The 27,440-nt window shown below is 45.8% G+C and overlaps 1 protein-coding gene and 1 long non-coding RNA gene across 3 annotated transcripts in view; one reads left to right on the forward strand and one right to left on the reverse strand.

The window, feature by feature from the left end:
• Positions 1–27,440, forward strand: part of LNX1 (ligand of numb-protein X 1) — a 121,607-nt gene that overhangs the window by 27,159 nt on the left and 67,008 nt on the right. The gene's annotated exons all lie outside the window — the stretch shown is intronic.
• Positions 21,422–27,385, reverse strand: LOC144226387 (uncharacterized). Its single transcript, XR_013333621.1, has 2 exons — positions 26,849–27,385; positions 21,422–22,245 (listed from the first exon to the last, which is right to left on the reverse strand). It is a non-coding gene; the product is annotated as an uncharacterized LOC144226387 (long non-coding RNA).

A 27,440-nucleotide genomic window follows, 5' to 3' on the forward strand; every position in this document is an offset into this window, starting at 1 on the left:
CTTTTTTTTTTTTTTTTTTTTTGTATTCCACTTTTTCTCAATAGATGTGTCTTCTCTTCCTTCCATAAATAGAACCAGAGAGCAATTAAGAACCGAGCTTGCAGGCACAGATCTGCAGCCGCCGTTGGGGCACTTCAAATAGGAGAAGACACCTCCCTAAACTGAGACAATCCGCCTGCACACCTGCAAACACATAGGGCATCCGTACAGCAGGAAGAGAACCCTAAATGTAAAAAATTACACATCCATTGTATTTTTGGTTCTGACCATTTTCAAATTCACAGGCGAGTGGAAGGAGCTGGGCAGCGAGCTCCCAGACTCCACCACCTCGGTCTCATGGTTACTATTTTGCACATTTGCCTCATTTATTTTATTTTTTGCTGAAGTGGTCTGGAGTAGATCGTAGTCATGACATGTCACCACTCAATACTTCACTGTGCCTCTCTAAAAAATAAAGACATTTTCTTATATGACCCATGTCCATTTTATAAGAGGAAATCACTCATGTACCCAAACCCTATGCGGATATTTTTCTGGCCCTCCCTTGTTAGTAAGCTTTAAAAGTATTGCACGTGGATGTGAACAGCTTCTAGCAAACATATACAAAGCACTGTGGTGGGTGCCTCAGTGTTTGGAGCATTTACAAAAATGTATTCTTCTGGGGCACCTGGGTTGCTCAGTCAGTTGAGCGTCTGACTTCGGCTCAGGGTATGATCTCACAGTTTGTGAGTTCGAGCCCCTCATCAGGCTTGCTGCTGTCAGCAGCTCGGAGCCTGCTTCAGATCCTCTGTCTCCCTTTCTCTCTGCCCCTCCCCCTCTGCTTGCATGCTCTCTCTCAAAAATAAAAACCTTTTAAAAATGTATTCTTCCTTGCTAACTTTTTAGACAGGTAAAAATAGCAAGGGCTGGCTTATGTGTAAGTTAAAGTCTGATTAGAATTCATAGAGCCCAAGAGTGCCTGGGTAGCTCAATCGGTTGAGCATTAGACTTGGGCTCAGGTCATGATCTCGTGGTTCGAGAATTCATGCCCTACGTCGGGCTCTCTGCTGTCAGTGCAGATCCTGCTTCAGGTCTTTTGTCTCCTTCTCTTTCTGCCCCATCCCCACTTGTGCTCTATCGCAAAAAAAATAAATAAATAAAGCATAAAAAAAAAGAGAGAGAGAGGGGCATCTGGGTGGCTCAGTTGGTTAAGCATCCGACTTTGGCTCAGGTCACGATCTCATGGTTTGTGAGTTCGAGCCCCGCGTCGGGCTCTGTGCTGACAGCTCAGAGCCTGGAGCCTGCTTCGGATTCTGTGTCTCTTCCTCTGTCTCTCTTCCCCTTCCCTGCTCTCACTCTCTCTGACTCTCAAAAATAAATAAACATTAAATAAATAAAGAATTCATAGATCCCAGACTAGGAAAGCTCAGCCAGTCATATTTAGGTAGAAGTAACCCTGGCTCCTGAATGTATATGGAAATAACCAGGGTCTTTTTTATAATTAGCCAGACTAACCAATTTGCATAGCATAGCAGAGCCTCAATGAATCTTAATAGAGGAGAGAACAAATGACCTAGGTCCTTGGAGGCGGAGGATTCACTGTGAGGACCCTGCATTTCAGGGTTAGCTGGTCCCATCCTTTTGGAAGAAGGTTCCGTAGATAAGAAGGTTCAACAGGGAAATGCCAGGCTTAAGCCTGAATGGGGAGCCTCTCTGGGGTAATGATGGCATGTAGAAGCTTTTCTAGAAAAAAATACAACGGCAGAGCTACTCGGGATCGTGGAAAGTCTCCTCCCTTGATGGTGTCCCTGAAATCGAGTGCCCAAGTGCTCTGCCCCGCCCTCGCCTGCTATCCTTGGTGACGGCTGTATTCATTTCCTGGGGCTGCTGGGACAGCGACGGCAGGTTTGTAAGTGAAGACAGCAGAGGTCTATTCTCTCACAGATCTGGAGGCCAGAGGCTTGAAATCGAGGCTTCAGCAGGACCACGCTCCCTGTGAAGGCTGTACTGGAGAAGCCTCCCTTGCCCTTTCTGGGTCCTGGTGGCCACGGCCATTTCTTGGCTCGTGGCCACACAACTCCAATCTCTACCTTTGTCTTCAATGACCTTCGACGTGTGTCCTTTCCAATTCCATGCCTTCCCCTCCTCCTATCAGGACACTTCTTATGGGATTTAGGGCCCACCTGCATAATCCATGATGATCTCATCTTGAGATCTTTAACTGAATTCCATCTTTTTCTGAATAAGATGAATGTTCACCAGTTCCACGTGCACATCTTTGAGAGGCCACCACTCAGCCCCCCTCCCCTGCTGGGCTACTGGGGAGGCTTTCCGCTAAGTTACTTTCAGTTTCGCAGCCTTATTCAGGGAAGGCTCTTCCTACTGGCTTATCAGTTTTCTTTCCTACAAGTACGTGAGTCAAGGCAACTTTTCTGTTCCAAAATGTGAAGCAATCAAGGACGCCTAACACCAAGAAATTGCCAAGACAGCGTTCCCAGATGAATTTGCCAGAACTTTCTGGGAGTTTCCAGTCCCTGGGGATGATGATCTAGGAGAGAATTCTGTGTAGCTATTACCTGGCACTGCTAGTGTGGTAATGAACTAATCAGTGAATTAATGACACATCCAGGTGCTGTGGTGGTGCTTTAAGCAATACAGGTGGTAAGAAATCGGGTATGAGACCCACCCTCAAGGAGCTGACAGTTCAATTGAGAAGATGAAACTTATGCACATAAGATATATTAATAATGATCCAAGGCAAAAGAGCTTTAAAAAGTAAGGCAGGGAATAAGTCGAGAGGAGGTGGAGGTGTCCCATTTCCATGAAATTGTGCAGGGAATACAACTGGGGAAGTTGGGGAGTTGAGCTGGATTTTTGAAGTAATGAGGGAAGGATCAGGCAGAAACACGGATGGAAAGAGAAAGCATTTCAGGTAGAGTAAATGGCACTGCAGAAAGTGCAGGTGCAGTGTGGCTGTGCTTGTCACCAGAGCTGTGAGACACAACAGTGGAGAGCAGTAAATAGGAGTTCTGGGCCCCTTCACTGTTGTTGGAAGGTGGGGGGCATGGGGTGGTGGCTGCATGTTCCTGAGATGAAGAGACGCTTCTCTCACTGCCACAGGCCCCTGGGGTCCTGAAGGCAGGCTGAGCTGGGTGGATTCCTCGGAAAGCACTGGGAAGCCAGCCTGCCCCCACTACCCTTGTCTGGGCTTTGGCGTCCTGGCCTTGGGTGAGCTGGACCGGAGTTTCTGGGCTTGCAGCCGCAGAGACCCTCCTGGGTTGGCCAAGCCTCTCTCCGTCTGAGTCCTGTTTCCCCAGAACCCAGCTGGAAACTTGAAACTAATCCAGTAAACAGTGTCAATTACAGCATGTGGCCCTGAGGGTCGCAAACTCAAATGCCTACGGGAACCAGGCAGGAGTTATATAAACATGCGAATCATTCATGTATAAGACTGAAGGAAGGGTTGAGGCCTCTGATCAACTGCAGTGTGTGTGTGTGTGTGTGTGTGTGTGTGATGTGAATGTTTTTAGACATGATTTATAATAAAATATATATTATTATACATATGTATATAATATAGAATATGTTATGGTATATATTTTTCCTATATTATATACAATACATATTATATATGTATAATGTCTAAAAGTATTCCAATTCAGTGTAAAACAAAATAAAACAAAAACCCTTTGTTGAATTCAGCAGATCACTTCTGCCTGACCAGTTTGGCCTCGAAAGTCAACAGTGTATGACCCTGGGCAGCTCCATCTTTAAACTGTCCATTGTCCCCTATTGCCTTGATGCAGAAGACAGTGAGTTCCACAGAAGAAGCCCGAAGCCAGGGCATGTGATGTGGAATCGCAGCCCACAGGTTAGGGACAGGGCAAGGAGGACTGTGCTCAGGGCCTGCAAGAGCGCCCCACAGCGTCAGAGGGCATAAAGTGCAGAACACGCTCCTGACAAACTGCCTGTCTTCCTGCAGAACAACGTCCACTTTGGGCCTTGCAGGCCAAAGAGCGTCTTAAATCACTCCCAGCTGGGCATTCTGGGCAGTCAAGTGAGGATTGTCTGCCTTACTGGGGTGGCGCTCATCTGGCCCTTGGCCCGGCTCCTTTTGAGTTCCCCTTCCTCAAGGGTCCTCACCCCCACACTTCTGCAAACTCTCTGAATTTCCTAAACCCCCAAAGTGAATGTAGGAAATAGACTTTCAGTCTCAGGCCTGAGCATCGATATGGCCTTCTCATCTCTCTGGGCCTCCCTGCAGCTCTGCACGTGGGCGGACATATGGGTCAAGTCTTCAGAGCATCATGGGTTCTGAGGACCACTCACATGAGAGCTGACGGCTTTTTTTAAAATGCAGATACGCGGGCTCTAAAACCTACTAAGACAGAAACATTTGGCAGGGGTGCATCTGTTTTCATTCTTAAGCTCCCCAGGTGATCCTTCTGGATCCTTCATGCTGCCCTCAGCAGCATGTGATCCTCATCCTCAGGTGATCCTTATGGACACACTGCAATACGAGTGCCCTTAGCTGCAGCTGGGATGTCCACTCGCCCTGCCTGCCCTCCACTCTCCGCGTCTGCTCTGTGTCCCCAGCAGCTTTCCTGCCTGTCTCCTCTACCCAGTGAGTCCTCCAAGGGAGAGCTTGAGAGATGTTCATTTATGCACGCTTCAGGCTTCACTTAAGCTGAGTGACATGACTCAGACGTGACTCTTATCTCGGGCAACTCCTAAATATCGCAAGGTCTGATAAAGAGACCCTGGTTTGGTTTCCGGGGAAGGGAGTATCGAGGAGAGACAGCCTCACCTCAAGTGTTGCACAAAGCGCTTGGCCATGCCGGAGTAACAAAAGTGGGCACCCCTCTGGTCACGGATCTCCTGTGACGGCTGTAACATTTCTCTGCATATTTCGTTTAGCGAGAATCCCAGGAAGAAACCTTAAACTCTGGTGGGTGGTGAGATGCATTTTAGGATACACACCCAGCTCTCAAAAGCCATTTACAGAAAAAACTGAAAAGTTTTGCTCCTCTTCCTCCCACCGTTACAACCTGCAGCTCCTGACACCCTCAGAAAATACTTTCCACGTCCTGTTGTGCTGGAAGTGGTGTGTGAGCCCCTGGGGTAAGTCTGGGTGGCTCTCGAGTCCCGCTTTTCAAAGCAGGAAACTCCTCTGTTTTAGGGCTGTGGCTACCAGTGAGGCAGGCATGGTCACTGTAGGCTAGTGCTAGTGTCGTAGCTGTGTGACTTCTCAGGACGTCAGGAAACGTTGGCTGTCTTTCTAGCGCATGTCCGAATATTGTGGGTTTGTCAGTGGCCTATCCGTGAACGGTGTTCGTGCCAGCATCTGGAGGGAGAAAGTCGGACACCAATAGAGATAGCGGTTCTAAGCAGGAAAAGTTTATTCCGCCTGGAGTTCTGTGCTTGGGAAGTGAAGATGAGGGACTCCGATTTTGTAGCTTGAACCATGTGGGGCTCTGGACAGAGGAGGCCTCCTGAAAACTGCCAGGAGCAGCTGGAGTTTTAAGGAGCCTGGTGTGCGTCATTCCTGGGTGGTGGGGCAGGGCTCGGCCTTCAGAGACACAGAACACCCACCAAAAGTCTTGAGTCCAAGGACTCCAAACACCCACCACCTCCCCAGCAGAACTCTCTCAAACCAACCTGCAAACACACGCCTGACAAACTGCACCATCTTCCTGCAGCAAAAACCTCCACTTTGGGGCTTGCAGGCCAAAGAGCATCTTAAATCACTCCCAGCTGGGCATCCGGGCACTCAAGTGAGGATTGTCTGCCTTAGTCTGGGGTGGCGCTCATCTGGCCATTGGTCCAGCTCCTCGAGTTCCCTTTCTTTAGGTCAAGGCTGTGCAGCAGCCCCGGGCCCTAGTAACTTCTCTTCTCCCTGCTGACTTCAGGCAGACATGGGCTGGGTATTGGGCCCTGGGCCGCAGAGCCGGGGAGAGCAGCCTCTTTAAAAGCTGAGCACCACGCAGAGCTGTGCAGGAGGCTCCTCTAGATGGTTGCAGTTGGGCTCGCTCTTGCAAGAGTGAGGAGGGAGGGGAGCACAGGGGGATTACCTCAGCCCCCATTTCCTCTGCACTTCGCTGTGTTAACTACTCCCACACTTTCCAAGTTGAAACCAACGGAGTGAGCTTTATGGGTTTGCCAGTAAACACTTTCCGAGTTGGGTCTCCAAGAATTTGCTGCCTTCTCTTCAAAACGGAAAAAGGGTAAAAAATTGCTGATCCCTGGATTGTTCTTGTCCTATGTTTTGAGAATCTGAAGTCCAGTTTGGATTAGACCTGGAAGGAAGGAGGTGGAGTTTACAGAGGAAATGGGGTGAGATAGAGCAGTCTTATGCCAATGGAGAGGAACCAGGTCCAATCTGGGGGAGCAAAGCCAGAGCCCATTCGGTTCAATGACTCTCCGTGTCTTTCGAAGCATTACAGTTTAGCACATGTTTAATAGAACATTTTTCCTTAAATCTACAGACGTGTGTATTTGGAAGAAAATTGAAGCCGCGTGTTCGTGGTTCATTTACACTTAACTCCTCAAAATGTTGCTTTGTCATCTTTCTTTGATATCCAAATTTCACAGGGATCCTATTTAATGGTCTTATTTTTTTTTCACATTGAGAATCAGCAAGTTCTCTTTTGCCAGCAGTAAAGCAACTCCAGTTCTAAACCATTCACTTTCTGGTCTATAGCGTAAACCCTAGGCATTTCAAGATCTCCCTCTAATGCTTGGCAAATTGTGCTTGCCTTTCTTTGGGTCACATGACTATGTCGGGTGAATGACCCACAAAGCGAGGATTTCTTTCACATTGGGACCCCCTGATTGCTTCATGTTTGGTTGATTTTATTTCCTTCATTTTAACTTCTTATAAGGAAATTTCCACGCAAAAGTAGAAAAAAGTAGAGCGAATCTCCATGTATCCTATTCCCCATCTTAAATAACAAGTCATGGGTATCTTGTCTCGCCTATATCCTTGAGTTTTGAAGCAAATCACAAACACCATATTTGATTTGTAGACTTTTTGGTATCTCTATCTAAAGGGTAGACATTCTTAACCATAACACTAATATCACACCGGAAATGGTTTGTTCCTTAATATCAAATGTCCAGGCAGCTCAAATTTCCTGTCTTGTCTTCTTACAGGCTGTTTGAATCATGAGCTAAATAAGGCCTACACATTGCAATTGGTTGCCCTATCTCTTAATCCCCCCCCCCCCCACCTCCATTAATGTAAAGAGGAGTTATTGAAATAAAATTTGAAGAATATAGCTTTGGCAAACTCCTAGTACTAGGTAGTAGCTGGAAAAAAGAGAAAAGGTAATTAATTTACTATCAAGTTGAAAGGAAATGTAAAGGCAAGATCCAAGGCCTTCTTTAACCAAAATGAGTGTTTTTTTTTTTTAATGATTTTGTCACCCAGAGCTTTGAGGTGAACTTAAAGAGCATGAGGGAGTATCTTCTCCCCAGGGTGAAAATCTTACAATCTTGATCACAGACTTGTATCCGTGAAGGAATTTGTCCATATGTCCATCCAATGTATATCTACTTACACCTGTATTATTGTGTTCTACCCATTAGAAAACCCAACACAAATACTGGTAAGGGATAAAGTCTACATAAGAGTCCTATTACACCCTCCCACATCCCTCATGGGTGTCTGCGCTTTGGAGACCACGCAGAGTCATGGGTACCCGGGCCTTGCTGCCATTAGAACCCCACCCCTCCAAAGTAAACAGGGTAAATTGCCCACTGCCAGTCTGTGGGATTGGCCTTGGAATAGGGCAGGAAATGGCCCATTTTTGCAGGCCAACGAAAACTTGTGGGCCAAAGAACCAGACATCTTTTCTTAGTCATTTTTCCCTTTTTTGGACCATCGCTTCTTCGTGTGGCCCATGTGGACTCGACTCTCCCAGCTTCCTCCACTCTCAACCGTAACTGTTTTCATAAACCCCAAGAGGAGGGCTTGGGGCTGGGGTTGGAGGGGTGGCCAGGGTTGTGAAGCCTGAAGGACTTAGAGTTTGACAAGTCTTCTTTTTAAGACACAGTCATGAATTCCTCCTGGCTAGGTCCCCAGTCAAGTCCTGGGAGGGCTCCTGCATGCCTTGAGGTGTAATCATCAGTCTTACAGTAACCCCCCCTCCCCTTCCTGTGTGAGCAATGACCTACAGTCTGTGTGCCCCCACTTCTCGGTTTCCACATAGAACCAACTATGGGAATTCTGGTGCCCACTTTTCTTGTGTTTAACTCTTCCATGTCCAGAGTTAAGAGGTTTGCAAATGCCCCATGGGCCAAGGAGGTACCTGTGGCCACTTCTCCATCTTCTTCATTAGCGTTTCTACCTCAGGTAAGAGAAGGAGAAGGTGGGGCCCCAAGACAATGATTAAGTCCCTTCATCTTTCTGAGGACCATCATCAAATGGCCCACCACTGGGAAGTCGGAGGTGAGAGAATGTGGGGACTAAATGCAGGTGCTCTGGAGTCAGGCTGACTCAGGTTCCTATTCCGTCTCTACCAGCTGGGCAACCTGGGGCAAGTTACTTAGCCTCTCTGAGTTCTTCTCATCTGTAAATGGGGATAATAGCCCCTACCTCACAGGTTGTGGTAGGTATTGAGTGAGATTGTGTAAAGCATGTAATACAGTTCCTGATATGTGGCAAACCCTTAAATTATAGGTTTTATTAATAGCAGTAGTTCTAAGAGTGTACTTTATCAATTCTGAAACAGTGAATATTCTGACGGCAGGCTGCATCTTATCAGTGGTGCTATACAAAAATAACGGGCAGTGTTTTTCTTGGTAATATTTAAAATAATGGTGCATTCTACAATAGAGGGAGTCTTTGATTTAATGAAATTTGATAGTAAAACTCCATCTACAGTGAGCACAGGTGGGCTGAAATCAAGAAAATGGAATTGCTGAAATCACACAGTCCCTTTCTCTTCTCTCCCTCCACTGGTGAGGTTGGTAAGTGACTTAGCTGAGAGAGCATGTCCCATGTCTCAGGGTAAAGCCTGGGAGGGGACTGAGCCATTGTTGGTGGATGAGAGCCACTCCTCTCGGGGGTGGGTCCTTTCCCGCACCCCCTTCTCTCTACTGTCTCTCATTCTTCTCCCCAGTGTCTCTCTTTGCCACTTACTGACCTTGCTTGTTACCTTGATACCACAGCTCCTACTTCCTGTTTGCTATCCATCTTCCCCGTCCCCCAGTGTGAAGAGGAAGAGCTCATCCAACATGTTACTTGGCTGGTGGAGTCTATGGTCCAGAACCATCCATTTTTTAGAGCCAAAGGAAGCAATGGAGATGATCTGGCCCAGTCTTCCTATTTTTAGAGAAGAAATTGAGGCACAGTAATTTACCCAAATGATGCAGCCTGTCAGTAACAATCTGTGTAGACCTTGAGCATGTCATGGCACCTTTGAGGAGGAAAATGGGAACTCCTTTATTTTCATGTATCCTCATGAAACCATAAAGCTAGAGCTAGTTATTAACATTTTAAACTACCTGCTTTGGCCAAAGCAGTAGTATCGATGTGCTACAGTGGTGTGTGTAACCACACACATCGCCTATTAGGGACTGAGTGTCCTCTGAAGGGAGCTCACCAGACAGGCATGCTTAGAACACTCTCCTGGGACTTCCTTGACCAATTTTGTACAAATGCAAACTGGGGCCCCTTGCTAGTAATAAAGCTGTATATTTGAATATGGCATTCCAGTGATTTCATATCCAGTAGATGATGGCAGAGAGGCAGGGCTGAACCCAATCATGAACAGTTACAAGCTTCAGCTTGTAGTAATTAAAAAGGGAGCCTCTGAAGTCTCTCAGATCTGAGTTCAAATGCTGCTGCCTCACTTTCCAGCTATGTAAACTTGGAGAGATTAATTAATTCCCCTCATCTGGGCCGCAAGTTTTTCATCCTTAAAGCTGAGCTCTTATTGACAGCACCTACCTTATGGGGCAAGAATGAAATCTACAGATGGAGGACTTAGTGGAGCCCTGGAATATCTCAAGTGCGCTGTAAACACTAGGTGTGGTAATGGTAGGCAAATGATCTCATTTGAACTTCACAGTAAATGCAGTGAATCCCCATCTTCTTGATGAGAGAACTAAGATTCATCGAGGTTGGGATGCTCTCTTAGATGACCCAGCCAGCCTGGAACAAAGGCATCCTGATTCTAGGACCAGGGCTTTCCCCCCACCCCCGCCCTTCCCCTACAGCATCTCCCTTAGTCACTGTGAGGATGGTTTTGCTGGGGGTAGGTGTTGAGTTGCTAAAGGTCTTTGTAATTCACTAGGGCCAGGTTGGGGGACTGAGATGGATTCTGCACCAAAAAAAGTAAGTTGCTTTATAGACGACATTTTTCTAGGCAAAATATTCATGTAGTTTCTCTGGCCAGTGAAAATTATGCTGGAGATGGCACTTTCTAGCATGTATATTTTTTTCCCACTGAAATAGGCAGAAGAGGGCTTAGCCAAAAAAGCTCGTTGGCCTCCAGAGCTAATTGATGAATGAAGAGGCTATCGGAGGGATTCTGTTGCAAATGCATCTGTAATAATCCTTTCCTCCAAAATGCTGTAGTTTTAATAGAAAAAACATCTGGACGACTGTCGAAAGTTGAAGTCCCCGGGGCACCTGGCTGGCTCCGTCGGTTGAGCTCTTGACTTCGGCTCAGGTCATGATCTCCTGGTTTGTGGGCTGGGGCTCTGCATCAGGTTCTGTACTAACAGTGTGGAGCCTGCTTGAGGTTCTCTCNCTCGGAGCCTGGAGCCTGTTTCAGATTCTGTGTTTCCATCTCTCTCTGACCCTCCCCTGCTCACGCTGTCTCTCTCTCTCAGAAATAAATTTTAAAAATACATATTAAAAAAAAAAAGTATTAGTCCCTTCCCCCATGACACAAACCTTGTGAGGATCTGCAGTGTCATCAGGAACATGCGGGTTGTGTAGCGTTAGATCATGAGCGTGGGCTTCAGAACCAGCCAGCCCGTACTCGGGCAGCTGCTATAACCTCTCTGAGCTCAGCCTTGTGGTGGCAGTAAGGGCTGCCCGAGCTCCTGCATATGCAGCCTCGGTGCTATGCCTGGCACATGGCATCATTGACCAATGTTAGCTATGTTTGCTTCCTCCTTTCTACTCTACAAGCCACCCCCCTTTCTCTGCTCTCTGCAAACTCTTTCTCTTTAGAAAAGAGACCCATGTGATATTAGGCGAGGGTGTCCGATTGCTCAAGACAATTTGCTGACTATCCCTCTTTTGCAGCCTCTGGTTCTATTCCAGAGGGCAGCCCAGCCTCCTCAGACAATTAGAATTCCTTTAACGTCACAAAAGAATGATTAAACACTTGAGAGATGCAGACTCTCCTTAAAAAGCCCCCAAATACTTATGACCTGCTTCAGACAATTTAAAACTCTAAATGGCAGCTAGGCAGGAATGGTGTCAAGGGATCAAAAATGGATCAAGGGAGGGTAAGTGAGACTAAGAAAAAGTGAGCTCTCTAACCTAGGCATTGTTTCTTTCATTACCAGATAGCCAGACAATTTAGGTTGTTCTGGGAGAAATGTGGTCCATTCGGTTTTTCTTTTCAATCCCTAGTCAGTTGCTTTAGTATCATTAAAGAAAGCATGACAACTTGACTTCTCAACTTTCTGTTGGCTTCTTTGTATGTAGATCCATCTTTCCTCTTCCTTTCATGGTACGGTTGGTGGGGTTGGATTGAGATGTGGACCCCAAAGGAGTTCAGTGGTTTGGTTCCCCTTCAGATTCTTTGTCTACTATTGAACAAAGGAAGGGTACTTCTATTCATGAAATCAGTATGTTACAGAAACAGATTGCGTCGTCCAGTAGAAATAAATCAATGTTTTGGAAAAACTCCAGGAAGACCTTTCCCACTCCTTAGAATTCTTCCCCTCTGAGTGTTTTGTAAGTGATTTTTTTTTCCAAGCCAGGCAACCCACTGGTAGATGAATTAGTTAAAAGAAAGCACTTATTCCTAGGGAGTGTATAATTTAATAACCGGTATTTATCAAGTACCGATGAAACCTCTAGCAGGTTCTGAGGCTCTGAGGATCCTGCAGTGAGTATATATTCCAATGAGAGGGCCATAAACAAGCAAACATCTAGCATATCAGATGGAAATAAGTGATATGAAGGAAAACAGTGTCCCCGACCCTGGTTTACTTCTGCAAGAAGACCTCTGAGCAGAAACATTTGTTCTGCCTTTGAGCAGAAACTTGAAGAAGGGGGCTGTGAGGGTGCCTGATACCAGAGAGCATGAGTTCGGAGTCACTGTCCTCTCTGCAGACTCTAGATCTGACCCTGCCTTGCTCCATGTCTCCTTATGTGGCCTTAACGTCCTTCAGCCTCTGCTGTCTCCTCTGTGGAGCAGGAATGAGGATTCAGACAGCACAGGACTCCCATGAGTAGCGAGGCCCATGGAAAAGGAGCTGGCGCCTGGCCAGGCTGGGTGAAGGCGAGTTCCCGCCACTTCCGCTTTCACCCTGGCTAGATGATTTCTGAAGGAGGGTGGGGGAGGACTTTCACCTGGTTCAACATAGCTCCGGGTCACATGCTCCCAGTATGGTTCTAAATTGCTAAGTTTCTCCAGCCTGTTCATCTGTTTCCAGTGAATTCCATTCGCAGATGTGTCCGTCTAACCTGGTTTTCTTCCTTCTTCCAGTCTTGGGTCTTCTGTGCTGCTTCCCACATGAGGATCCTACATAAATTTCGTGACACGCTGTCCTGGGTCCTCCATCAGGGTATCGAGTCAAGGTATTGATGTGATGGCAGATTAAGATCCTGCTCTTGGAACACTTCTCTGTGACTGGGCTTAACATTTTGTTTGCTTGGAATTTCCATCCATTTTCAGCCTCTGTTTGGAGGCATCTTTGGACTGAGAGAGAAAGTAGAATCTTTCCCAAGACCCACCGCGTGTTCAGCACCATGCCCTCTCCCCATACCTTTATGTTCTTAACTAGCAGAAGAACAATATTGAAGTCCTCAAGAGTCTCTCCTAGGGGCGCCTGGGTGGCTTAGTCGGTTAAGCGTCCGACTTTCGCTTAGGTCATGATCTCGCGGTTCCTGGGTTCGGGCCCCGCGTCGGGCTCTGTGCTGACTGCCAGCTCAGAGCCTGGAGCCTGTTTCAGTCTGTGGCTTCCTCCCTCTCTGACCCTCCCCTGTTCACGCTCTCTCTCTCTCTCTCCTAGAAATTTAAAAAAAAAGAGTCTCTCCTAAACATGTTTATGGTGCTTTAAATGCAGCTCATTCTTTGTTTATCCATCCCTGGTATCCTGACCCATCTGAATTCTGCTGCCCTGATCTTTATTCCACAAGCAACAACGTCTATCCTACATGAATTTCTCACTGCCCTTTCTGTTTTCTTTCTATATCACTATCATATGTTGGTCTTTTTCCAATCTTCTGACTTCCCCCTGTGTGCAAGGTAATTTTTCAGAAATAATTATTCATCTTTACTGCACCATTGTTCGGTAAGCATGTTAGTCAAATTCCCTTATTCCCTGAGGGCATGTGTCCTCTGGAGCAGCTGATTTATGTACGTTCATGTTTGCCAAATATGCCTGTACCTATTTTTTGTCTGAACTTCTCCACATGAGTTTAGAACTCTCAAAATTTCACTTATTTGTGCTTCTACATTTAAAGGAGTTTAGCTTTTCATGTCTTAACATTTTTATCTCTGTGTTCGCCTCTTTTAAAAACCTAGTAGATCTGCGTTCTTTCAAGATTCTTGGCCTATGCTTTATGACTCAGGGTGAGCTTACGGATTTTAAAGCTATTGCTAAGTGTTAAATTCTTCTGTTTCGACTTGGGTTTTTTTGCTTTTATTTCTTTTCCTCCGAGCTTAATTGATATCCACTGTCTGGGTGTCTTATTCTTGTCTTAGGTATTCAGAACTATTTGGCGATCTAAGTTTTGGACATGATTGGATAGGTGTCCACTTTTTTAAAAATTTGATATAGAGGCTGGGCTTAAAGAATTATGAAGTATGAATTTCAGGGGGAAAAATAGCAATGGAATATGCTGATCTGCTTTTTAGAAACCACCACGTTGCTCATCCTGCCAAAGTGTAGAAGTTTCCACTATGTGATTAGTTTGGCACTAATTTTTCACTCTTTTCCTCAGGGAAATCATCTTATTCAACCCAACCTATCTTTGTAGGATGACTTTGCCAAATCAACATGATTTTAGAGAGCATTTTTCTGAAATTTATTCAGTTGCTATCTGTATCCTGCCTTGGTTGATCCTCCACCCTCCCACTAGAGACTCCTGAAGTCACAGCACACATTCCTGCCATTTATTTTTAGAATATAATCCAACGCCCTTCTTTTACTAAAGACAAATGCTTGACCTCAATGAGCAAGGATATGTAAATCTATAACCACTCCGCGCCAATGACTACTCCAACAGAAAGCTCTGTTTATAATGCACTAGCCCTTATTCTTAACAAGCTTTACAAGCACTAACCCTTATTCTTAACGAACTTCACAAGCTGGTGTGGCACTTGACTTTGAAGCTGGTATTGAAGTACATTCAAGTAAAGCCCTGTTGTCATTTGGAGCTCTTAGCAAGAACCCAGTAGTTACTGTGCCGGTTTTATTTTATTCAAATGGCGTTAGAGTTGGTACCGATTAGTAACCTGAGCAAAAATAAGTGGGGCAGCTGAAAACTAAGTTTCCAGGCTTAACCACGTGGCCAAGCCCACCTGTGTCACGGATGCCCCACGCTAGCATGGAAGATATTCAACCCCCATTGCAGCTGGTGGCAAAGCGGGAGCAACCTTGCAGGGGTGGCCTCCCCCTGCACCTTACAAGAAGCTGTTGTTGCTGTTTCCAGAGAGCATACTTTTAATCTTAGAACCCACAGTAAGCAATTTTTTTTTAATGTTTTTTTTTTTTCTAGGAGAGAGAGAGAGAGAGAGAGAGAGAGACAGCGTGAGCAGGGTCAGAGAGAGAAGGAGTCACAGACTCTGAAACAGGCTCCAGGCTCCGAGCTGGCAGTCAGCACAGAGCCCGACGCGGGGCTCGAACCCACGAACCGCGAGATCATGACCTAAGCGAAAGTCGGACGCTTAACCGACTAAGCCACCCAGGCGCCCCACGATGTTTTTGATAGCATCTGTTGAGGTCACAGCGGTCCTGGTATCTGGAGACCGTATATATACCTAGACTCTAAAGAGCTCAGAGCAGAAGTGAAACCAGTTGGAACTGAATCATTTTCTGCAAGTGGAAGAATCTGTGAATCCTAGGCTACGAGAAGAGAAATTCATAAGTTCTAACAGCTAAAGGGCCATTGGAAAAGGGGGAGCTAGGAAATGCTGGAGTATTTGGTCAGTCCAGACCACTGGGTGGGTGAATATCTGCATACTCTGCCGCTCTTTACGGAGGATAAAATCCCTTCCCTACTTTGTGAGATTTCTGCATGATTACAGGACCAGAAGGGTAGGAAATCATGCTGGAGAGCTTCTGGGAAGGGAGCAATGGACATTTCTCTAGTCCCAGACCCTGGCCGCGGGCATCTGGCAGCCCCGCTTGGCACAGGGCCCTTATGGTCCCCTTGGTGCTGGAGGGAGCCCTTGATTTCTGTAAAGCACCAAGAACTCTTTTGATGTAGCAGGATGGCTACACGGCTGATCCAATTTTAGTCAGGAAATCTACCTTATTTAAAGTGTGGCTTTAAAAACCTTTAAGGCAGATTAAGTCCTTGGAACTGACCGTGCTTTCAGTGGGACTGAGTTGATTTAGTCCTCTTTCTGGATCCCCTTCAAGCATTCGGATGTCCCGGACTTGGCCAGGTGGAACTGTCTGTGCATGAATGGTAATGGGCTGTTTGGCTTGCTCCCTCTGATTACTTCCAGAAGTTGCATAGAACATCTCATCCCTGTTGAGGGTCTTCAGTTACCTTTCTCTCTTTTCTTCCCCTCTCCCCCCAAAGGGCCCTTGTTTCCATGCGTTCATGTCCAGCCTTTCCTGGCCATGAAAATAACGGGACTAGACACTAATGGCCACTGCATTTTAAATTTGTGTGTAGTGTCCCCAGTGAGCCGCACACCTGCAACTTTGAAGGCTCTTTCAATCATGGCTGTCGAGTCCCAGATGTGTCACATGAGATGTGGGCTGTTTGGGGAAGAGCTTTTAACCAAACACATGCCGGGATACGGATACGAGGGTTAAGGCATCTGGCAGAGCAAGCAGATGGACTGCCTTTTCTAAAATATAAAGCCTTCTTCAGATTGATTGGACCTGAGTTGTAATGTGGTTTTCCCAAGAGGAATCCTAATCCATTCAGAAAAGAAGCATCGGGGTTCTGATCTCTCACCCCCACCTCCTCCATGCATCTCCCTGAAGTTAGGAGAACCCCAAATGCAGCAGAACTGTAAAGAAAAGCTGTTCTAGAGAGAAGACAGGGCTGGTAGATGTGTTTTTCTATTGCTGCCGATATTGGCCCTGAGGCCCCAAGACCTGAGGTCCCACCCAACCCAGTGGTTTTGTGGGCAGTCCCATAGAAAGTATGGATAAAACGCAGGCATGGTGGGGTCCCACCCAGGGGCGAGCTAGACACCCACCCTTGAGGCTGGTGCGTTAAGCATGGTCTCTTGTGATGTGTTCTGAGTGCCAGCCTTGGAAGTGAGTTTGGGGTGGGATGGTGGTGGTGGTGGTGGTGGCAGCGGCAGCTGTGGTGGTTTTTTAAGGAGATCTTTGTATTTAACCAATAGCTTATTGAAACCAATTGCTATACAAATTTCTTTACAGAGTCCTCTAATAGTTCACATTCCAAATCAGAGTAATTAGAGAAGCAGCTGCTAATAGTAGCCAAGCTCCACCCAGCCTTAGGAGACTGTCCCCGCTCACCCAGGTCACCGACTTCCCCACACCATCATCCCAGAAGAAGGGACTGGATGGATCTGGTTGTGTGTTTAATGAGAAAGGAGTGCTCTTCATTAAAAGCTCCCATCACATCCCCCTCACCATCCCTTGTTTTTCAATGACCTCCTCTTCCTTGGCTGTGTGATAATTTGTGGTCCTAGACTCCTGTCAGGTGGAGGAGAACAGTACAAGGTAGGGTGCCCGGGACTGCCCACTGGTGTGGGGCTCAGGCAGAGCTGAGAGTCTTGGGAGTCTGATGGCAGAGCGAGTGTTTGGCACAAAGGTGGGTTAGAGAAAATGGAGAGAGAGAGAGGGTGCATGAATATTAAAGGAAGCTGAACAGCGACCACATCCCAATCCTCTGTACCTACTCACTGTGTATGTGTGTTTGTGTGCGTGCGGCTACTGGCTACAGCATGTCTCCCTTTTCCATCCAGGTGCACGCCTGGACGTTGGGACGGCTGGAACTCTGCCCTTGAACAGAAGATTCAGTTGATTAAGAAAAGTTGGACCTCGGGCTGTTTTACACATAGGACTTTAAGGGTGGTGTGTACCATTTCAAAGTTTTTAGAAGCATACACATAATGTCTTCCTAGTCAGCTGGGTGTTTGACTCCACTAAAAAGTACCAGGTATTCATGCAAGTTGGCAGCCTTTAAAAAAATTATACACCTTTTTTGCCTGTTTTAAGGCAAATCACTTAAAAAAATTTTTTTAATGTTTTTATTTACTTTTGAGACAGAAAGCACGAGCTGGGGAGGGACAGAGAGCGAGGGAGACAGGAACCGAAGCAGTCTGTCAGCAGAGAGCCTGATGCGGGGCTCGAACTCATGTGATGAGATCATGTCCTGAGCTCAAGTCGGATGCTTAGCTGACAGAGCCACTCAGGCGCCCCGAAGGCAAATCACTTTTGACAGGAACTTCTGTCTACTTTGCCCACCACCACCTTAAAATGCAAAGAAAATAAACCTGGAAGTGAGTCTCTTCACCTCATGACATGGCAGGATGATGGCTGGCTTGGGATATAAACAAAGCAATAAACAAAATGTAGATTTTCCTAGGAAGTCACCACCGCTAAAACCATGTCAGAGACCATTAGATTTTGCTACCAACAGTGAAAAGAAGGATCCCTTGGTTAGAGCGGAAAGTCTGCATTGATGCTACTATTTGTGTCCTTCTGTCAGAAATGCAGCCTACTGCAACTTCTGTGCTGGTGTCTTTTAACCAAGTTGATGCATCGCTAGGTGTAGAAGCAAGAAGAGGAAGAGAATCAGCTACTTCTAGAAAAACAAAGGAGTGACTTTTTTTTTTTTTCGTGAGCACCTCGTGCTTCCTCAGTGTAATCAAAGGGTCTCGAGAGGCATTTAGAGCCTTCATTCAGGGAAGCTGTGTCACATCAGTATCTGCAGAGCTCTTTGTAAATAAGTGATGTGGAAATAGAAGGGCTGCACTTGGAATGGAGTGGCCCTGAGATCTGCCCCCGAGTTGGTAAATTGGTCCTGCTGAGCAAGTTTTCATGAGGCATGTTTGCAGAACCTGTTATGTTCTTGGACAAAGGTGTAGGAGAACGGGGAAACCTGAGGTCAGGAGCTGCCTGTGGTCCAGGCAGCATTCCACTTAGTAACATTTCTAGATACTTGACTGTGGCCATTTTTGTGCTTGCCTTCCACAGAAAGAGTCCCTCACGGGACGCCTTTGGTGGCTGTGCCCTTTGTGTTAGGATCATCTTCTGAAGGATGAGAGCAGTGACCACCTCCTCACACGATGATGGATGGCTTCATTTGCAGGAGGAAATCTCCATTAGGCATTTCCCAAGAGATTCCCATGAGTGTTTGACTTGAACTTGAATATTGGCAGTACCTTTGCAGATGAAGGGCATTGCATTAATGTGATTCTTCTGCCTACTCATGGTTAAATAAGGGAAATTGTGCTATCTTGTTAGGTAGAATAACCAAGAAAACAATGATAAAGATAGTTACAATGATAAAGATGTTGCAAAATGCTTGTTTAAAAATTTAGGTCAGGGTCAAGGGATCGATCCACAAGGTAGTGACCTTGATGACGTCTAGTACTTTGGCATTGGAGCTTCTCTATCTGCAAAATGGGGGTAATGGTGTCTTGGTCAACCGTTATCAGATGCCATGCCAAATATGGAAGGTGAGATAGTCCCAGCCCTGTGTGCTCGTGAACAAAGCCAATAGATGGAGAAATAATCAAGGAAATGAAAGTAAGTAAGAAGAAAAGAGCCTAAAAAAGAGATTTTCTAGGGAGCACCTGACATCCTCACGGCACTGGGTTTGGGAGGTGACTCAGGATCTGGGACTGATCATTGAGTCCACTCCTCCTTTCTTGGCTCTTGCCCTCCCCCTCCAATTTCTATAAACAGATCACCATGGTTGTTGTTTATTATAACTGATAGTAACATTTACATCTGAGGACTTAAATATGGTTTCCAAAAGTATTTGTGAATAGGAAAAAATTAACATTTCGCTCGCAATGCAACAGGCCAATTTGTTTTATTAGATTGATTTCTCACATGCCCTTGCAGGTAATCAGAATTAAAGATTGCTGTTATGAATGGAGGGGGCAATCTTTCATTGTAGCTACATCAGGATGCAGGGTTTATGTCATAGAAATAGCATTTCAGGAGAAAGATCCTGATTGCAATAGAATTTGCAAAAAGGACCAAAAGAATCCTGCCTTAACCAACCAAACAACAAAGTGTGGTCTGTTTACAGAGTCTAAATAACCTAATGAAATAGGCTTCGTTTGTAGTGGAAACAGCAATATTGGTGGGTCCCATGTAACTTGGATTATGTCCTTTGGGTTCCTTAAAGTCTAAACCTTTGAGTTACGCAGAAAGAAAATACTATTTCTCTTCTGACTTCGCCATGAGGATTCATTGTATTCCAAGATTGACACACACCTTTTCCACCCATGACTTAATAGAAAAACATTTTCATTTACAGCAGGTTAACACTACTGGTTCCTTACCTTCCACACTCAAGCGCAGTCTTTTCTTTCTACTCTAATGTTTTAAAGGCCATTTCTTGTTCCTTTGCTTAGCAATCCTTACAGCATTGCAGTGAATTAATTCAAGCATTGTCACGGGCAAGGACACCGAGACCCCCAGAGAGAGCAGCCTGGCCAAAGCATGTATTGGTACAGAGACCAAAAGAGCCCAAATCATTTTGTTCTTGATACACTGGTGTCCTGCAATCTAGAAGACATTTGAGATGTTTCTCCTGAACTTTTTCACCCGTTTTTCTAAAGACAGGTTCTCTTAGCCTTAGGTTGCACACCAAGTGACCAAAACAAGGCCTGCTCTCCGCTTTTATCAACTTCTGACACTTAAGGTTGAAGGTCGGACCTTACCCAGAAGCATAGTGCACTGGGAAAGGACTTGTAAACACTCTCAAAGAATCAACAAAGTCATGAAGGAAATGATGGAGAAACTGGCAGTGAGGCTGATATTTCAGAGGCACAGCTATTCCTCAATTCCCTTGCCTTCCTGCTCGGAGTAACCAGACTTCTGCTTACACATGCCCACAGTCCCATTTTAAGTCTTCTGGTGAAGTCTTCCAGGCGCTGTCTTAGAAGAACTTTGTACCAAGTCCGTAATGGTCTTCAGTGCTACCAATCGGGGCATATTTCACAGACTCCCATGTCTACCTCCCCCACCCTCACTGTCCTGGCAACCTGACATCATCAGCTGGCCTCTAAGGCATGGACAGAGGACCTCAAAGCTCAGTGTGCATTGGAATCTCCTGAGAGCTTGTTTAAAAACACAGGTACTTGACCTCCCTCTAAGCACATAGTGGGGTTTCTAGTCTCCACCCTATCGCTATTTGGAACCAGATCCTTCTTTGTCATAGGGGCTGTCCTGTGCACTGTGAGACGCTTAGTAGCCTCCTGGCTCCTACCCACTAGATGCTAGTAGCAACCTCCCAGCTGTGACAATCAAAAAATCTTTAGATATTGTCAAATGTCTCTTGGGAACAAAACTGCACCTCGCTGAGAATTACTCTTAGGGGCTCTAATTCCTAAGGGGAGAGTGGGGCCCAGGTTCTATTTTTAACAAGCTCCTCTGGCAAATCTATTTCCTAAGTGCGTTCTACTGGGCCCTTTCAACCCCCCAAGTCCCCCAGCCCCTGTTTCCAGGGCCACCTAGAGTATTAAAAGGTAAAGCTCATGGGGTGCCTGGTGGCTTAGTCGGTTGAGCATCCGACTTTCGCTTAGGTCGTGATCTCGCGGTTCGTGGGTTCGAGCCCCACACCGGGCTCTGTGCTGACTGCCAGCTCAGAGCCTGGAGCCTATTTCAGAGTCTGTGTCTCCCTCTCTCTCTGACCCTCCCCTGCTCACGCTGTCTCTCTCTCTCCTAGAAATAAAATTAAAATTAAAAAAAAAATTTTTTTAAAAAGGGAAAGCTCAGGCTTTTGCCAGGCTTAACTATGCTACCCAGAAAGTGATACACTAAATAAACAAAATCATGCTCTGTGCTCATGCGGGGCCCTCTTTGCATGTAGGGAGCATAGGTGTTCAATAAGAGTCTTTGAGGGAGAATGTTCCTGCTATTCTTTAATAACCCAGCTCCCCTGATGGGACCTTTACACCCCAAAGGAAGAAGAGACCATCAGTGTAGCAGGCTGCCGGAGGGGGACGTGTTTGGAGCAGAGGATGCCTGGCAGCCTTCTGCAAGGGAAGGCTGCACCTGAACTTGCCCACAGATGCATCCTCAGCAGAGACCCATCAGCCTGGGGTAGGGCACAAGCTGGGCTCTTCCACGGCTGACTCTGATACCTATGTTCCAGCATGAATGATGTGGAGGCTTTCAAGAATTCCACTGTTTATTCTGACCCCTGTGGCTGGAACTTCCTCCCCCAAATGGTCTTTTTGGTGATGTTCTTCCCCAACGGGCACGAGGAAAATTTCCTATGGGGACTGTCACAGTACTATGCTCTGGGGGAGCTGGTCCTTCTGCGGGGATCTTTATGGAAAGCAAATGTTTTGTTTCAAAAGAATCCTGGTTGTAGTCTGGCAGCTCCAGAGCTTCTAGTTGGTGAGTTTCCTAGGGCTTTCAGCTACTGTTGCTGATGGCCTCGTGGCAGCAGGTGCTTTCATGAAGAGGACACCGAATGTGATCACAGTATTTGTATCCTCCATCCATCCCTTTCCTAAGTCCTTACACAATTCTATTTAGACATAACGTTGCCTTTGTTTCTCATTCGCAGACATCCCTAAGGTGCTGGGGGTGTCAGCATGTGGCTTGTATATTTCCTCATAACAGCAGCAGAGCCCTTTAACTCCTTTGCAGCAAAAAGAACAAGCAAGGCAGAAAGAGATTTCCAGTCCTCAAGGACACTGCATTGCGTCTGTTCCCTAAACATTCCTGAAGAGAGAGAAATAAATACATCACCAGGATGTGGTTGTGATCGAACAAAGAGCAGTAACACCCGTGTCTGGAAGGACTTGTCCTAAGATCTCTTAGAACTCCAAGCATTCATTCTGGTCCAACATCAAGAAAAATGAAGTGCAGAAATTGTGGCTCACCAGCAGTTTGGTTCAAATGTATCACAAATGTGGGGCATTTCAGCCTCACGTTTAACCCCTGATCACAGTTTACACAACAATTAGGAGTTTGTTCATCCCCTCTTTATGTTCTCCCCAGGCTTATATGTTTACAGGGTGGGGAAACATCAGAGCAGGCAAAACCAAACAACTGGCGTCAAGCTAAAATAATTTAAACTAAAACTTTTTTGAAAACTAAATATTATCCCAGCCACTGTCTGCTCTCATTCAGGGAGCTATGGATATAGAATGTGATATGGAGCCTGTGTCTGAACCAGGCTGAGCCACACAATCTTGAGATTTTATTTGAGCCATTAAAGATTGTCTCATTGAAGCCTCTCCCTTCATCGATGAGAAGATGCCCTGAGAAATTAAGGGATTTGCTTAGGGAAACAAAATGAGCTGGTGCAGAAAAAGGGCAGGTGACATATTTTGACTTCTGACCCAGTTTTCTGCAAATAACAGAATTCTATCACCCACAAGGTATTCCTTACCTCATGTCCACAGCCCTTCCTCACTGGATAGAAGTACAGAAATTCTTTTTTTTTTTTTTTAATTTTTTTTATGTCTTTATTTTATTTTGAGAGACAGAGAGTGAGCAGGGGAGGAGCAGAGAGAGAGGGAGACACGGAATTTGAAGCAGGATCCAGGCTCTGAGCTGTCAGCACAGAGCCCAATGCGGGGCTCGAACCCACGGACTGTGAGATCATGACCTGAACCGAAGTCAGACGCTCAACCTACTGAGCCACCCAGGCGCCCCAGAAGTACAGAAATTCTTGACTAGTGCCAGTTGAGCTTAACTTATTGGAAGGAAGAGTAAGTCGGCTGAAAGCTCTGTGTTGGTGGGTGGGGTTGGAGGGGACCACAACCTAGTCCCGCAGACTAGGGGGAGTAAATAACAGAAATGTGTTTCCTGACAGTTCTGGAGTTAGCAGTCCGTGATCAATGCATAAGCAAGCTTGGTTTCTGTTGAGGGCCATGAAGGAAGAATTTATTCTAGGGTCTTCTCTTTGGCTTGTAGATGGCCATTTCCTTTCTATGGCTTCACATGGTCTTCCCTCTATACCTTTGTGTCCTAATTTTCCTTTCTTATAAGGTCACCAGTCCAATTGGATTAGAGACACCCGAGTGACCTCCTTTAACTTAAAGGCCCTACCTCCACATAGAGTCATATTCTGAGGTATTGGTGGTTAGGACTTTCACATGAAGTTGGGGGGACACAACTTAGTCCCCACAGTGTATATACATGCACATTTTTGTGCAAAATAGAAAATGAGAGCAACAGAAGGAGGGAGAGAAAACAAGAACAAGAGTCCCTTAGAGACCTGTTGAGGAGCCAGAAATTCATGCCAAGATCATGGCAGGAGATTGGAGAAAGAGAAGAAATGAGAAAGGAAGAGAAGCTTCCAGATTCCTGGACCCTTAGAACTTCCTGGCATTGTCTGACAGGGCCTACTGTCTTCTGAGAGCCCAGGCTGGGGGTTGGGGCAAAACTGGGGAGCCCAGTTTCTTTGGTTTGAAAATGGACTGCTCAGGAGCCCACTACATAAGGAGACGGGTTGAAGAGGGCTGGCCCTGGACTCTGTCCACCGTGGTAGCCACGAGCCTCACGGGAAGTTGAAATGTGCTGCTTCCCAGCACAGATGTGCTACCATGTAAGACACACAGGAGATTCCAACGATAAAAAAAAGAATGTGAAATATCTCCACTTTTGCTTAGATGTTGAAATCGTAATATTTTGGGAGCTGCTGGGTGGCTCCGTCAGTTAAGTGTCTGACTCTTGATTTCAGCTCTGATCAAGATCTCCTGGTTCATCGGGTTCTGTGCTGACAGGCCGGAGCCTGCTTGGCTTCTCGGCTTCTCTCTCCCTCTCTCTGCCCCTCCCCCACCATACGTGCATGCATGAATGCACTCTCAAAAGTAAACAAAAAAATAGTACTAATTTATACACTGTGTTAAAGTACGTTAAAATACCTGCTTTTAAAAATTTACCTTATATAATATGGTTGCTAGAAAGCTTTACTTATTGGCTCTTATTAAATTTCTATTGGACAGCTCTATGCTCTAAACTATGCATGAGAAATGATGGGATGGAATTAGGCTTGAACTATGTTGAAAGGTTAGAAACTATACAAATATGTGTGTATATAGATATGCAACTTTTCTATCTTGCATTCATTATTCTAATCCTATTTCTATTTTATTTACTTTTTTTTTTACAAATATAATTTTAAACATGCAGGGTAGGTTTTGCAAACATACACAAGAGAAGAGAGAACAGTAGAATAGCTTTCCCATTTTAACAATTACAAACATTTGATAGTGTTACTTCATCTCCAACCCCCCTCCTCCACTTTTGTTTCTTGGAATATTCAAAAAAATTTTTTTAATGTTTATTTTTGAATGAGTGAGAGAGAGCGCACAAGTGGAGGAGGGGCAGAGAGAGAGAGGGAGACACAGAATCTGAAGCCGGCTCCAGGCTCCGAGCTGTCACCACGGAGCCCGATGTGGGGCTCAAACTCACGAGCTTGAGATCGTGACCTAAGCCAAAGTCGGCCGCTTAACCAACTCAGCCACCCAGGCACCCCTGGCATATTTTCAAAATAAATTCCAGGGGCGCCTGGGTGGCTCAGTTGGTTAAGCGGCCAACATCGGCTCAGGTCATGATCACACGGTTCGTGGATTCGAGCACCAGGTCGGGCTCTGTGCTGACAGCTACCTCAGAGCCTGGAGCCTGCTTGGGATTCTGTCTCCCTCTCTCTCTGACACTCCCCTGGTCATGCTGTGTCTCTCTCTCTCAGAAATAAATGAAACATTAAAAAAATTTTAAAAACAAATTCCATAAATTACATAATTTTACTCAAATACCTCAAAAAAATGTTTTTCACAGACTGCATATTATTCTGACTTTGACATGTCCTAATAGATTAAATGATTCTCTAGACATAGGGACATTTTTCTTCAATATAAATCTTCAAATTTTCTCTATCCCTAGCAATCTGTGATGAAGATTTTTTGAAAAAAAAATGTTTAATGTTTATTTTTTAGAGAGCATGAGCAGGGGAGGGACAGAAAGAGAGAGAAGGAAACAAAATCCAAAGCAGGCTCCAGACTCTGAGCTGTCTGCACAGAGCCCAATGTGGGGCTCGAACTCACAAACCGTGAGATCAGGACCTGAGCCAAAGTTGACTGAGCCACCCACGTGCCCCTCTGATGAAGACTTTTTAACATATATCTTTTGTAGGCCGAATTCTTAGATTGAGAATTTCTTATTCAAAGTAGATTTTTAAAAAATTATTTGATGCATGAGCCGAATTGTTATCTCAAACATTTATACTTTCATCTGCTTTTAGTTCATGTGTTTCACTGTAAACCCATCTATCAGCCCTTGATGTGATCCATGCTAAGTTGATCAAATACTAGAACAGTGTCGTTTCTTTAATTATAATATTTTACTTCTTTAATTACAACTGGGACTAAACAATTCTTTATTTTCATTTGCAATATGTGTTTCAATATTAGCCATTTTTGATAGAACTTTTGGTGATTTTAATATACTTTCTGTGTATTAAAGACATCCTTTGATTAAACAGTTTGAAATTATTCCATTACTCTTTATTCTTTGGGTGATGTTTAAAGATATATGGAAAGAGAAGAACCTGGGTGACTCAGTCGGCTAAGCATCCTACTCTTGATTTTAGCTCAGGTTATGGTCTTGCGATTCCCTGAGATTGAGCCCTGTGTCAGGCTCTGCACTGTCAGAGCCTGTTTGGGATTCTCTCTCTCTCTCTCACTCTCTCTCTCTCTCAAAAATAAACATTAAAGAATATGTGGAAAGACAACCATAAAACACATTGGGAAAACAGAGCACAAGTATTATTTTTAACAGCATTGTGCTAATACAACCATTATTTTCCTGTTTTGTATATGAAGGCAGGAGTTTTCCATAATTCTAATCAGTTTAGAATATTTGTTAAGAGTGTTTAGTTTTTCACTTGTTTAAATACATCAACCTTGGGGCACCTGGGTGGCTTAGTTGGTTAAGCGTCAGATTTTGGCTCCGGTCCTGATCTCACAGTACATGAGTTCCAGCCCCGAGTCGGGCTCTGTGCTGACAGAGGCTTGGAGCCTGGAGCCTGCTTCAGATTCTGTGTCTCCCTCTCTCTCTGTTCCCCCCCTGCTTGCTCGCTCTCGCNCGAGTTCCAGCCCCGAGTCGGGCTCTGTGCTGACAGCTTGGAGCCTGGAGCCTGCTTCAGATTCTGTGTCTCCCTCTCTCTCTGTTCCCCCCCTGCTTGCTCGCTCTCGCTCTCTCTCTCTCAAAAGTAAATATTAAAAAAAATTTAAAAACATCAACCTCTACCTCTTCCATTTCTTTGAGGTATAGAAAGTTCTTCAGATTGAGGTCTGAAAAGCGTTTACGTTACCTTCTAGGCTGTGCAGCCTTTTGCACGGCCCCACATTAACGCCTTTCTCTTTCCCCGTCCTGGAATGAGGGCTGCTCTTCCAACAGTCTGCGTTGGGCCTGGTCAGCGCGTGTCCATTTCTCGCCGCTCTGGTCACTATGCTTTTGGCAACTAGGCCAACGCTCTCCCGGAGGCACAGCTACTGAGTGAGTGAGGCCCAGGGCCACCCCCGCTGGGTATGAGGGTCTGTCCAGCAAGGACGCCCTGCCACACTCTGGTGACAGCTCGTGCAACCAGCGCTCCCGCTCCGGCAGCCCGCGGTGGACACCGGCCTGTCCCATGCCAGCCTGCCCTGCACCCAATGTCTCCCTGCCACTGTCTGCCCAGAGCCCCGTGCCTTACTGAGCAACCGTCTCTCTCGGGATACAATGTGCCTGCCCTCCCTCCTCCCTCGACCTTTGTTCTCGTGTCCTGGGAATCCCAATCTCCACGTGGATGTCAAAATAAGTGAACACGATAACGGCAGCTTGGTTGTCCCAAAATCTCAGCACCCACGCTACTCTACTTTTCACCTGGAATAACCTCTCTGGGTCCCTGCACCGAAGGGCAGACA

This window comes from Crocuta crocuta, unplaced genomic scaffold, assembly GCF_008692635.1.
Source record: "Crocuta crocuta isolate KB4526 unplaced genomic scaffold, BGI_CrCroc_1.0 scaffold282, whole genome shotgun sequence".
Classification (NCBI taxonomy): Eukaryota; Metazoa; Chordata; class Mammalia; order Carnivora; family Hyaenidae; genus Crocuta; species Crocuta crocuta.